Below are 14730 nucleotides of genomic sequence, written 5' to 3' on the forward strand. Positions count from 1 at the left end.
CTGGGAGAATGTAAGATCAGAGAGTAGATGGCCAGTGGCGAGCATGAAGGGAGGGGGATTACACTTAATGAATCTGGGAGTTCACATGGACCTTTCATCCTTAAAAAACAAAAAAAATGTTGATTTTACATGCCAAAGTCTTGAAAGGGGCTTGACGGCTCACGTCTTTGGTGTATTTTTCCAGATGGCAGATGCCATTTTGTGTTTTGCATAAACTGACTAAATTTGCTTGCTCTTTGTACTTATTTCAGAGGCAACCATTCTTTGCTTTCAATAGGACAGAAGCGCTCCTTGGCACTGGAACCCTCCTGGTCTGGTGAGGGAGGAACTACGGACTGTTCTGAGGCTACACAGGCATCACCCAACACTTCCTCCGTTCAGACTGAGGAAAGAGCTTGGGCTGGGGCTTTGGATTCCCGTTACCTAAGGAGGATTCTGACTGTGTGAACAAATCAGACGGTAAGCTATGCTGAAGAACTTTCTAGAGTTATCCTTCCAATTTGCCCTTCTTATCTTCATGGAGGACAAATAGGTTCATTATGCTCTTATTTCAATTCCTCTATATCCTGCTAATTGCCAGTTGTGTGATCCTGTACCTTAATTCCTCTGTGCCTCAGTTTCCGCAAAAAAAAAAAAAAAGGATATAATAACAAATAGCATTTATCTCTTAGGATTGTTGTGATGATTCCATGGATTCTAAATCCATGTAAAGGATTTAACATGTACTCAAGAAATGTTGGTAATTATTATTGTTGTTGTGATTAATTTCCATGGGAATTTGCATGTTTTTCTTATTTTCTGCTGATTTGACCCTGCCCTACTCCCACCATCATTATGTTAATTCTTTGGGTAGTTTTTATGGAAATAGACTGGTAATAAAGTAGTTAAGCTACAGGCTTTGCGGTCAGAATCAAGTTAAAGTTCTTAAAGTAACATTCAATAGCTCAATGAAGGACGCAATTTCTCCCAGCCTCAGTGTTCTCATCTTTAAAATAGGGATGATAGTAACAAAACCTGCCTTGTAACATTTTTGAGAGGATTAAATGAGACGATACTTGAACAGTGTCTGGCAAGTAGATAAAGCATGTTATGTACTGCTAGTATTTCTGCTCTTATCCTCAAAAGTGCCTCTAGAAGCTTGTCAAGGCTCTGGGACTCTGGCTTCATGTCAGCTCCCCCACCAGAAAAAAGGGCAAACACAGAAATAGAAAGATGCTGTGAGGCCATGACTTTACAGGGACTCTGCCAAATTACAACACAGAATTGAGAGTGTCGAGTCTTTCTCAACATGGATTTCAATTACAGTTAGGAAACTCACATTCCTGAGCAGGTGATTCCCCAACTCATGATACTGGGGGTTACCCCAAACAACAGTAGCTAATGGGATAGGAACCAAAGCCTTATTCTTCTGTTCTACACCCCCCGCCTCAAGAAGGCATAGAATGAGGTAGGTGGTGGGGAAGAAATAGTTACTTGTGCTGGTTACCAATCATAGAGGAATGTGGCATTTGCATATTGCAGAATATTCAAGTTTCACCTTTTCAAAATGTATATTTATTTCTTCCCTCAAACTGAAAATGGATGGAAGTTGCATCTGTGAGTGAAAGAAAATCCCCTAAACAGTATAATTGTGTTATCAGACAGTTAAAAACTGTCTAGATCACTTTTGCCTTCCTCATCCAACCATGACGAGTGATCTCCATTAATAAATGAATAAAGAGAAAACAACTGAACACTTGAAACTTCTAGCCCAAAGCCAGCAGGAAACCTGAAAACATGGAAGAACATGGAACAAGGAAGCGTACAAAGCATCCACGATCTTGCAAATATTTTATTTGCCCTCCTAGATTTGTTTTGAACTCCCCCTTGCACTGCCTATCACTTCTACAGTAAGAATCATATGGGCTTTGAGTTGGAAGGAAAAGGCACAGAAATGACTTCTTTCCAAATTCTGACAAGATGACAAACCCATCTTTTTCTCTTGACCTCTTGCCTAGAAATAGCTCAGAGAGTAGAATGCTACAATTAATGATCATTAACAGCAAAATAAGAGAGGAAAGTAAGGTCAAACAGACAAAAGCAAGTGCATGTCAAAGAAAAAGGAGGAAAGTTGGAAAGAACAGGAGGAAGCTATATTATTAAAGTGGGGGAAAGTATATAATAGCAAAAACCAACCCGCCCCCCAAATCCCCCAAACTTCCTAGTACTGCGACAGAGATGGCCAGCTGGTCAGTGAAGTTCATTCTTCCCTTCCACAGTGTAGAGCTCTTTAAAGGAAAGAATTGCTCAACCAGAGACCACACTTCCCAGCCTCTTTTGCAGTGATTTGGGACCATGTGATTAGTTCTTTTCAGTGGCGTATGAGCTGAATTGAAGAGATGTGTGTCACTTTTGTTCTCAGTTAAGACTGTATATAGTTTCTGTATTCTCCCCCCGCCCACCACCACCACCTCGTCCTCTCTCTCTGTCTTCTGGCTGGACAACCTTGATGTCACCCATATAGAGAAGCTGTAGAACCATTACGTGAAAGGAACCTGGATCCCTGAATGACTGTTTGAAAGAGCCCAGCCAGGACAGCTGCCCACCCAGGAATATCCACATTAGGCTCTTTCTGAGTGAGAAATAAACTAATATATTAAGCCGCTGAGCTTTTTAAGATTGCTTGTTATATCAGCAAGCATCACTTACCTTGACTAATGTAAAAATCAATACCGGAAGGGAGTTCTAGAAGCAGTTGCTTTTTCTTTTCATCTTTGCTTGAGAACCAGTTCATTTTTTCCCGATAATCCTCTTTTTCTTCTATTATCTTGTCAAAAGCAGCCAATAACCACCAACACATGCTATTTTTCACCTACAAGCTCAAGAGTGACGTGGTCGGACGTTCAAGTTACTAAAGGCAGTGGTCTTGCTGAGTGTTTTTCCACGTCATGATGTGGATCTCCCGCCATCCAGCCGAATGCATCTGCTTACAACAACTTCACTACAAAGTCAATGTCCCCTATTTTAGGGTTTTGTTACCAGACACCACATCTGGTACCAAATATAACAGTCTAGTTTAGTCAGAAAAATGGAAGCCCCTTGTGGTAGATGTAAGGCAATCTGTTCACCAAACCATTTCTTCTCTCTGGGCACATGGGAAGACCATGGTCCCCTCTCCCTTGCAATTTAACTGGGGCCACAGGACCAATTCTTTGTAATGCACTGTGAGCAGAAGTACTGTGCCACCTTTGGTCCAGGGAATTAAAAAGTGTGTGTGTTTTCTCTGTGCTCTCTCCTCTTCCACAGGGATCTTGGATGATAGGTGTTCGCTATCTAGTGTAGCTACAAGATAGAAGCCATTCAGCCTATCAAGAAATAACCTGTATGTTTTTATACTATTTTGAGTTTGGGGGTTGTTTATTACCAAATTATACCTATCCTATTCTGACTTATACACTAGAAATATTGCCATGAGAGAGGAATCTAGTGTAAGGAATTAGAAGTTTATGGAATCATTGGGAGAGCCAAGGAGTAAAGGTGAAGGAAGTTGTTACTACCTTTCAGGAAATCTGAAGTGAAGGAATCACTAGGAGGCCAAGTTGCCACTGACAAGCTCAGCGGCTTGCAGGACGGAAGGAGGTGATTCTCAGGAGGATGCTCCGAAGCGGACACCTAGTCCCATGTCTGCTGTCTACCACTGCCCACATTCCTGCTTGTAGCTACTGACAGAGAACCATGGTTTTTTACCTTCCACCTTTCAAAGCTTGCGCCTCTCAGTGGCGGATTATGCCAAGAATCGTACCAGCAAGTGTGCCTGGCAAATGCACTTTGCAGGCTCTCAGACCTTGTGGTACAGAGGGGAGCTTAGAAGGGCAAAGATGGTGTTCCCTGAGTTTCCACAAAAAAATGTCTGGTGCACTGATCCTGTCCTTCCCATAGGAAATTCACGTTGGTCATTCCTCCATAACCCATTTTCTCTTGAAAGCTACATGAGGGCAGATCTTAAACTATTCTCTCCCCTCGGTGCTAGTCAATATCAGGCAATACACCGAATTGATTTGAATGGGAGGACAACAGAATCAACAGCAAGTAAGAAAGTTCTCCCCATGTGTTTAAGTCAGATGTCAAGGACTCCGGTCCATAGAATCTGATAATTCTCCCTAATGACTGCCCTAGATTCTGCCCCAGCTTAAGCAATGTTTCTTTCTAGCCTGCTTAGAAGGACCGTGAAGAACTGCTTGTTCAACAAATGTCCTGCCGGCACAGCCAGAAAGAGGCGGGTTTGACAGTAGCCTGGTTTATTGGATCTATGGAGATTGTCAATCATATATACATATTTTTTTTGTTTTAAACTACATTCTCAATTTGTCTGTGTAGAGTTAGTCAAATTATTTCTATAGTTTGTTCATTTTGTTTGGAACATGACCTTTGTGCTCTGGCAGAGTTGGGATCTCTTTGGGAATGTGGGATTTATGAATTCACTTTGGAGCAGGGTTTGGAGTATTCTCAGTGAAGAGGAGCTGGGGTGGGTTTGGATGTTAGGAAGGACCTGTCCCGCCGTAAGGAAAGGGTCCTCAGGAAAGGGAGGGCCAGACCCTGGTGTGATTTCATCTGAAAAGGCACAACATTAAAACTCAGTGGAAGATGAAAGACATCCTCTGGATATTTATCTTCCTCACCAAACAAGGGTAAGACCATCGTGCTTATGGTAAAAATAATGGTAGAGTGACTCAGACTTATTTACAACCATCAAAGAAATGAAAGATATGGATCATGTCACTAATTAATCTTTTTATCATTATAACGTGGTGACTGTATCCAGCTGAAGAGTGCTGTGTGGATAATAGCACAATTATGGGGGATGTGATGATGTAACCGCTGCCCGTGCCCAGCATTTAGTCTCCCTTTTCCATTCCCACCCACCCTGATCTCTGGCTATATTTAGTTGTTTTACACAGTGTACCTGGACCAAAGTCTATTTTACAAAATGAAAAGAATAGAGAGAATAGTGGAGTCTTCATAGAAAAATCAGGCTTCACAAAGTCTATTTCCCATGGTTACCCATGTTCCTTCTTGGTTGATATATTTTCTCCTACTTTGTACCTAGAATCATGGCTGAAACACAATCATGAGTTTACTTTGTACAAAGGGAAGTAGGGCATTGAGCAATCATCTAATGAATACAGTCAAGATGGTTAGTGAATCTGGAAAATTCCACTCTCAAAAAAATTACTTTCTCTACTCTGTAGCAGATTTCCTCTTGGCCTTAATTATCCACAGAGTTGTCCAATTTTCTGATAGTATTTACTGCTGTTGATATCACCTTAATAATTTATTTAATGGATTTCATTGGGTTTATTTGGGAATCCTTTATTCTAAGTGGCTTCTTTTATTAATTCATTTACTTATTCAGTAAATATAGAACTCTTTTCCAGTTATCTATTGCTATATAACAAACTGGTCAGAACCTAGTGATGAAATACGATCATTTATTATCATCACTCTTGGTTCTTGAAGTTGACGGGCTGAGCTGAGCAGTTTCACTTGGAGTCTCTCGTATGGTTGCAGTCAGCTGGGAGCTGAGGCTAGAGCCATCTAAAGGTTTCTTTAATCAGATGTCTGTTATTGGGCTAGTCAGGAATCTCTCTGTCCAAGTGGGTGTTCTCAGAGCTTGTTGGTAATCAGCCTTCTGACCTTGTGACCAGCTTCCTCCAGCACAAGTGTTCTAAAAAGTTTAGGTAGGAGTTGCAAAGCCTCTCAAGACCCAGCCTTAGAAGTCATGCAGATCACTTCTATCTTCTCTTTGTCAAAGTAGTCACTAGATTCCAGGAGTTAGAGAAATAGATTCCACCTCACTAGAACGGAATTGCTTGTGCGTTCAGGAAGGAAAGAACTGATGGTTGTCATCTTAATGACAAGCTACAAAAACCACCTATTATGTGACAGACAGTAGAGTAGGTGCTGGGGAAAAGTGTTGAACAAAACAGGCACAGCCTCTGCCATTGTGGCGATTAAAATTTAGCCTAATTAACTTTAGTTTAACTTGACAATTTTTACAATCAACCGCGAAACAGTAAATCTCAATATCAAGTATATTTGGTTACGAAGCTAACAAACAGCTATTCTGATAACTTGTGGTCTGGTCATTCTGTGGATCATTTTGTGGGTATCTGATGCGTATCTTGATGACCAACTTGATCAGCTGCTTCGTCCATGTATTCCTTAAAACATGGTCTGATCAAAACGGGAATATTCATCTGTGGCTTAACATGTTGAGTCCCTGCTGTGCAAGGAGGCTGAGACTAGCTTGTTAAACCTATAAGAGGGAATATGAGAGGTGAAAAGTCAGAGTTTGTTCCTGATGAGCTTCCTCTTTTGAGCTATTATGACCCAGTGCAAGTGAAGTAACTTGTAACTATTGTAAAGCAAGAGGGGAACCCAGACAATACCGGATGAACTAGATAGGCAGCGTCTTTCAGTTTCCATCCAGAGAATTATCTTCTGGAGAGAACTATTTGATTATTTGCCTCAGTTTTCTTCTCCCTTGTGTCCTTGAAGGAAGGCGAGCTATATTTGGTAAGTAAAAGGAGATTTCAGCACAGGAATGTTGACAGAAGAATTGGTACTGTTCAGCAATTCTCAGGCCTTATCATTTTTGGCATAGGTCATGTCCATTCAGTGGTAACAGCTCGGAGGGGTTGGGGGAAGGGGCTCATGATGACACAAGAGATACCTTGACATGTCAGAAACAAAGGTCAACACGTGAAAAGGTCCAAGGGCAGGCGGTATTCCTGTGCACACTTGTCAAGTTCCCAGCCAGGAAACTAGTATCATATTGTGCCTTCTTGTGTCTATATATCTATGTTACCTCACATAGCATGAAAGGACATGATAGGGGATATTTTCAGTCAAACAACAATAATAATACATACTTTGCCTTAATTACCTGGGTGTTTCAAACAAAACTAAATTTTGGCTTCATTGTCATGTAACAAGGCTCCCCTATCAATCTATTAACTTTAACTTCATAGCTCATGTTTCATCAATATGGACACTTTTCTCACCCTAGTGAATCTCATGTCCCCTGAGTACGATTTGCTAAATTAAACTTCTTTCCATTTCTCATGCCATTTATTTATGTGTCCGAAATGCCTGTCCCTACTTTCTCTGGAAATTCATAAGAGACTTTAATTATATCCTATTCTTCTTTCGGCCAGCACACACTTACTTGATGTGTTTTGTGTTAACGTTGTTCTTTTGTGCCTACTGATAGATGTATCACTTTGTAACTTTTCATGGGCACCTGATTTACCCAACTAGATAGTAAACTGAATGGCAGGAGTGTCTCTACACACACACACACACACACACACACACATATAAAATGTATATGTAAACATACATACACAGGAGACATCTCTCAGCAGCTGATTGGTAAGCTCCATGCTGTATTTCACTTTGGTTTTATAGGTTAAAATCAAGTAAATCACTTTATAATTACCTGATAAATTAGATCAATACATATGTCTAGTGGATTATTCAGATTGTTAAAGCACCTCAACTTCATAGTCACAAAGATGGAAAAAAAAATCTAGATTGTAGCTCCTCTGGGAAAATTCTTTTCGTAAATGCCTGACAAACATAAGTTCTTGAGGTATGTAAGTACTTGTGATCAATTATTTGGAGCAAAACTGATTTTTTTTTTTCTCCTTGAACAATAGAAGTCTTACTCCTCAACTAGAGTCTGCCTACCAGGCATTTGAATTTCCATGTCAGCCCTGTGGGAGTTTATCAAGGTTTGTTTTTATTGGTCAGGAGAAAGCCACAAGCATGGCTTGGAGGACTCACATCCTTCCTCTATCACATCTAAGTATCTCCCTGCACTGATTCTGTAAATGAACATATAATTTAAGAAGAAATTTAGGGTTGGCTTCAGGAAAAATTGTAGCCAACGCATCATCACCACTCTTCCCTCTTCTAACCAATTTGCTGTCTCTAAAACTATTTTATATTCAAAATTTGGTGCTGCCCATGCCTGTTCACTAGATAAGGGACATACCCACTTGTCTGATTTCAGGGCCACCAGAAAACATTTCCATCTTCCAAATATCACGAATTGTCTTGCTATACCTGATAATGCATTAGCATGAAATAAAGCTTTCTTATCATAATTAGGTGCATACTTAAAATTTGAATCCTGCGGGAAGCACTAATATAATAATGAGTCCTTATTCACATAAGATGATAATAACTGACAGCAGAGCTTTTCTTGCAAACAGGTTTTGATTCGGGCAAGGTGGTAATTGAGTTTGAGAGAATGGCAGGTCGCTGCATTCTTAAAGCAGTGGGTTTGGAAGTAGGATATCCACACCCCATGGAGAATTCAAAATGATCCACTGTATAAAGAAGACATTAAACCTTTTATTTCTTTTAATTTTTTATTTAACCTTAAATAAAGAAATTTTGGTGTGTATATTTTTGATGCACACAATACAGTAATACATATGTAATTATGAGTAAAAATACACAAATTGAATAGGCCTTAAAATTTTTTTATGGATTAGAAGTTTAGACACCACTGCTTACAAAGGATGAATGTGGATAAAAACTTCATGATGCTACACAGAGGAGCACTAAATAGTTACAGAACAAGTGTTTGCAACCTCAGAATTCTGACTCTAGTTATTACTGATTTCAGTTATTTGATCAATAGGGAGTTTACTAACTGTCAACCTGACTCTAGGACAGTCCCTTTTAAGATGTCCAGAAATTGCTCAATTTTAGGATGTTGACCAAAGAAAGTAGATGTTAATCGTGGGTTTTTTTTTTTTTTTTCCATTTTGTTTTCTCAAGGGTCCCACGGGAACAGAAAGTTTTGAGGGAGTTGACTGTTTGTGCAAGATGACTGGTTGGGTAAAGAAGTCCAAAGTTGATTATCTGCAGAACAAATAAAGCCTGGGCAAAGGTAACTGAAATGAATGTCTCCCACCTTGTCCCTTCAGCGTGTCTAAGGGGATGTTTGCGCCAATGATTGCATAATCGAGAACCTAATCTATGCATGTGAAAAGGAGAGGAGGTGCACTGTAGACTCCTACTGGTTAAAAATGATCACTGACTTTTATTATTCTTAGTTCAGTAGGCAATTGATGGTGGTGCCTATAAAAAAATCATTTAAAAAATCTATTTGTTGATGAGATGTTTCTAAATATCCAGGTTTTGTTTGTCAGACAGCATCGGAGTGGCTGCGTTAGAATTTTCATTCTCCTTCCCCAAACGTAGACAAAACACAGCTCTAGGCCCATACTAAAATAAGTTTACTAATTCATGGCTATGTAGTCTGGACTTTCAGTGTTGTTGTTGTTGTTTTTTTAATATTTTTATTGGGGAAGGGGAACAGGACTTTACTGGGGAAGAGTGTGTACTTCCAGGACTTTTTCCAAGTCAAGTTGTTGTCCTTTCAATTTTAGTTGTGGAGGGTGCCGTTCAGCTTCAAGTTGTTGTCCTTTCAGTCTTAGTTGTGGAGGGCGCAGCTCAGCTCCAGGTCCAGTTGCCGTTGCTAGTTGCAGGGGGTGCAGCCCACCATCCCTTGCGGGAGTCGAACCGGCACCCCTGAGGTTGAGAGAGGATGCGCTCCAACCAACTGAGCCATCCGGGAATTCAACGGCAGCTCAGCTCAAGGTGCCGTGTTCAATCTCAGCCGCAGGGGGCGCTGCCCACCATCCCCTGCGGGACTTGAGGAATTGAACTGGCAGCCTTGTGGTTGAGAGCCCACTGGCCCACGTGGGAATCGAACCGGCACCCTTTGGAGTCAGGCGCATGGAGCTCCAACCACCCGAGCTACCTGCTGGGCCCTTTTAGTGTTTTTGATGATTAGAAACACTAAGGGAAATTAGATTGTTTCTGTGACTACGCCATAATTTCTGGCAAATATTCAGAATGGACAAAGATATAGTGTGGGGTTCAACTAGTCTTTTAGAAGGTAACTTTCTATGCAAAAATGTTGACGGTAAAGTAGCATGTGGTTAAGTGGTGAGGTTAAGAACTTATTCTTGGAAAAAAATGCCAATGCTTTGGGTTTCAGAGGTCCTTACTGACAAGATGTTTACTTAACTATTCTCTTTAACTCTTTGTTGTTCTTGCTTTTGTTGGGACTTGAAGTTTATAAAGTTTATAAAATATTTCTCAAAGAAATATTTAAGAAAGTGTTTAGATATTAAGAACTAAAGAATAAGAGTGAGACCCTCTGCCTAATTTTTGAAAAAATTCTCATAGGATTGGTAATGTGTTGTGGGAAAACCACTGAGAATTGTCACTGATAAGGTGAGTGGATAGTATGGATATGCATGTAGCAACTAAAACTAGTTAGTGTCCAGATTATCTCAATAACCATAACAACTACTGCTATAATTGTTTAAAAAGAAAAACATTCTTCCAGTATGGAAAGAAATTCCAATTTCTAAGCTCAAGCCCTGCTATGACCTATGGTTTGGAATTTCACTATGACCAGCTCTATTCAAGTGGAAAAACCAATTATAGTATACATTTAGCTTAGATATTTGGAAATACTTCTACGGACTGTGAGACACTGAACTAGTTGTTAATGGGGTTGGTAGATTCTGGACTCTTTCAAAAGTCCAGAGTAAACAATCATCTTTTCGAATCTGTAAATCTGTAGTTTTTCCTGAAAATAATGATCTTTGGTGGGTCTGTCAAGCTCTACGGTTCTATTGGCCCCCATCCATGTCTTACAACATTGAGTGTGTGGACTGTCTCTTCTACCTTTAAAAGGAGCTACTTGAGGAAAGCTGGTGGTGATGGTGGGAACATGTGAATCTTGACCGTGAAAGTGAACTTCATGAGTTAAGATAATGGAACAGTTTGTGATTCAAGAATGAGGTTTGAAACCTGCATTTGGTAAAGAAGATGACAGAATGGACGAGAAAAAGAAAGAGACAGAGGACAGAGATGTGAGAGTCAGAGTGAGAACACACATGAGGTGCATGGCTGGGGGGTTGGCGGTTCAGAGGGCCTGGTTTTCCAATCTGGCACTAGCCTTGATGAGTCTGTTTATTCAGCCACAGTATCAGACATTCCCTTTTCCTGCCCGAAGAAGTCCCCTTTGAAGAACTGCTCTGCTGGGGAGTAGTTTCCCCTTGGACGGGCTACTCCTGTTTGCAGACCTAAAGGAAAAGAACTGGAAAGGCCACAAGAATGTTCTTTAAAGTGATATTCCAGCGCCACGTGAGGGGAGGATGAAATAGCAGTAAAAGATTTATTTCCTGGTTGAGGTATTTTTTTCCCCTCTCAAGCGAGTTTAGCACTGAACAAAAGTGTCACATGAATGCGGCGGGGGTCAGAGGTGTTTGGGCCCCTCCAGGTTTGTGTGGTCAGGTTGAGGCTGGGGGTGGGAGAGCATTTCAAGCTTCTGTAGGCCTGGAGAGAGCGAAAGCACACCTGTGAGAGTCAGAGAGAATTCAATAGGACAACCTAGTCTTGCAAGTCTTTATCTGTAAAGGAATCAATGGTGGTGACTTATTAGAGGAGCAGCCTACACCTTCAAAGCAGAGCAGCAGAGAAAGCTTTAGTGAGCTGGAGGACAACATTCGTTAACCAAATTGGATAATTCAGAAGTTGAAAATTTTACTTTGGGGCTTTCATGTTAATTTCTTGTATTTCAGGATGACACTTTTTACTTTTCAAAGAAGTTTTTCATCCAGCCCTCACGGTAACCCTGTGAAGTAGTCAGTGTAGATGTCAGTCTCTGGCGTTTTTCTCTTTGGAAAAGGATGTGGCCAAAGAAAGAGAGATGGTTACCTAGCTCATTACTGGCAGGGGCAGAACGACAACCCAGGTCTCCTGACTCCTGGACCAGGTCTCTTTGCTCTGTGTTCTTGCAACCTGTACAAAGTGACGATGGGAGTTGCAGAAAAAAGGAAAGTGACATTCTCCATCTCCTCCCAGGCCCGTAGAAAGTTACTGTGACTTTGAAGCTGCTGCTTTGCTGTGTCCAAATTTTCTCTCCGGGACTGGCCTTAGGGAGGAGATTCAAAGTGAAACCTTCAGAGGGGAAGTCTCGTATTCTAGTCACTGTGGCTGCCCATGCCTCTGGTGGATTTGTTCAATCTATACCTGTACCACATGAAACAGGAGCTCTCCAGAATGAAAAGAGTTCTTTGTTCCATCTCTGAGAGATGCCACCTTGGTGAGGCCTGACTGTCCGGGAAAGGGGATGGGACCCACACTCTCTCCTTGATTCCTGGCTGAGACTCGATGACTCATGTCGACTGTCCAAGCCTAGGAGTGAGGTTTGTGCAGAAGGGAACACAGGGCACTAACGATGAGCGTTTGAGGTGTCAAAGTTAACCAGAGCTTTCTTCCAGGGAATATGGATTTATGTTTGTCAGGGCTCTAGGGAGAAATTCGTAAAGGTCTTACGTATGGGGTACCTTTTCTGCTTTGACACACACAGCCTTATATTTTTTCGATTTCTGGATGTTTGACTTCCTTCTACATGTAAAGCTGAAGCAGATGGACACTGAGCCGTATCTTGTCATTATTTGTATCCTTGAAGGCTTCCGAGTGCTTAAAATATCTAATGAATGAGTCCGAATCCATTTTCAGCCAACCCCTTTGCCCAGTGTTTCTCAGCCTATAGTTTGAATTCAAATCACCTGGGAAACAGGCATGTGCACTTTGAAATAAATCCTGAAATGCATCTCGTGCACCAAAGTTTGAGAATTGTTACCTTAGCCCTTTTCTTCTTGGCTTTGGGAGCGCTTGGTGACTTTAAACAAACACACTCTCAGATTTTGCAGTGTTTTCTAATTTACAAGGCTTATTTCATATTAATGGAGCTAATTTAATAATAGTCCTGTAAGGTAGGACCTTTTCCTACCCACTTCACAGATGCCAAGATAGAGGAGTGATAGTCTTTGGATCACATAGCCAATTTATGGCCAAGCCTGTACTCATAACAAGTCTTGTGATTCCATCTGCTGTGCTCTTTCCCCCACACCTTCCTGCAGCTTTATACCTACCATGTTTCACCCAAAATAAGACCTAATCGGAAAATAAGCCATAGCATGATTTTTCAGGAGGACATCCCCTGAACACAAGCCCTAATGCGTCTTTTGGAGCAAAACTTAGTATAAGACCCAGTCTTATTTTTGGGGAAACATGGTATGCTGTTGTCTGGGTAGAAGGTGACATTCCTGATAATAGCTGGGGACAGTGGCTGTGAGACATATGTGAAGCCAGGAGAAGCTAACACAGTCTGTATTCCTAATGATGTCTCCAGTGGGATAACTGGTTAAGACTAATACTGAAGTGTCCTTTTGTGCACATATTAGAAGCAAGCAAGTTCATTATCAAATTGGAAAAGCAGAGCTGGGACCCGGTGAGAGGTGAGAGTCCTTTCAGAAAAGGACAGGGCATTTGTTTGGTGACCTGTGATTGAAACTATGCTCTCCTGACTTAATTTTCCTGGACATGAAGAAGGCAGATTGAACCCCCAGGACTTGCTTTGTGACCTGGAGACCCAGGGATGACCAGGACAGCTGTGTGGAGGGTGGCTGTTTTAGAGATCAGTGATGTCACAGCAGTGTGAACATGAGGATTGCCGTGAAGGTGAGTAGTTCTCGTCTCACTTAATTTGAAAGGTTCAAAATGCTCCAAAGTTCACTTGATGCTCAAGGGAATACATAGCTATGCCTTCAATGGCAATTTAGTGGTCTCTAGAGTATTCTAAACAGAATTTCTAAACAGTAAACTGGCTGTTTACTCTTGGATTAATTGCAATGCACAGACAGGCATCAGAAACCGAGACTTGTCAACTGAAAGAGAAGGTAGGCTTGAAACTTCTGCTAATACCCACTTCTCTTTCACTTTGCTGGGAAAGGACCTCTTCTTTAATCATGGAGGAATAGATGATTGATATGTCTGTACCCTGATTAGAAAAGGTTTCATTTTACTTGTGCACTGTACATGGAATTAGTTAAGGGTTGCATAGGAAAAGAAGTGACGGACTATTGTTCACATTAAATTATAATGACAGCCTTCCCAACCACTGTGTATTTATTAGGTGAGAAAAGAAAATGTCTGGTAAAATTCTGTATAGGTTAATAACACCTTCATAATATACTCCTTCTTTTCTGTTGACTTGAATAGCCCTCCTACTGACTTTTAATGGATTATTAGAGTTAATTACATCAATTGCAATATAATTGATTCTTAAATACTATGTAGAAACCTCATACAATTATAGAAAAACAAAAGTTATCTAGACATCTCAGATAAAAAAAGATTTGGAATTCCTGCACATTTAATTTCTGATAATCACTAGTCAGTTTGGACGTTAAGATTGCATGGTGTCCTGTTTTCTCTTTGCTAGGTTTTGACAGAATTGATAGTTTTACAACATTTAACTCAATACGCATGGAAATATAAGATTAAAGCTGTGAATGCATTTTTTTTTCCTGAAAAAAAAAAGATCACTTCATGGCTTAAAAGCTGAAATGTGTTACCTGCCTAACATTGACAGAAACAAACTCAGGGGAAAATCAAAAGTGGATTTGATGTTGAGTTTTAGAAATCTCTTCTCCACAGGTGTAAAGATTCCTGTGGGTCTTAGAGTTTGTTACCTGAGGGCTTTAAATGTGACGAGGGGATGAAATGCCTAAAGGGGCAAAAAAAATTCCTCCCATTTTATTACCTAGACACAGGCTATGTGTTCTAATGTCAAAACTACTGGTT

At 40.7% G+C, this 14730-nt stretch overlaps 1 long non-coding RNA gene across 3 annotated transcripts in view; it reads left to right on the forward strand.

The window, feature by feature from the left end:
- Positions 1-283: 283 nt before the first annotated feature.
- LOC117014623 (uncharacterized) overlaps positions 284-14730 on the forward strand; it is a 184470-nt gene continuing 170023 nt past the window's right edge. For all 3 annotated transcript variants that reach the window (XR_004421554.1, XR_004421556.1, XR_004421557.1), the window contains exons 1-2: positions 284-459; positions 8833-8944. This is a non-coding gene — a long non-coding RNA (uncharacterized LOC117014623). The remainder of the gene's footprint in view (positions 460-8832; positions 8945-14730) is intronic.

The sequence above is a fragment of the Rhinolophus ferrumequinum genome, chromosome 22 (assembly GCF_004115265.2).
Source record: "Rhinolophus ferrumequinum isolate MPI-CBG mRhiFer1 chromosome 22, mRhiFer1_v1.p, whole genome shotgun sequence".
Classification (NCBI taxonomy): domain Eukaryota; kingdom Metazoa; phylum Chordata; class Mammalia; order Chiroptera; family Rhinolophidae; genus Rhinolophus; species Rhinolophus ferrumequinum.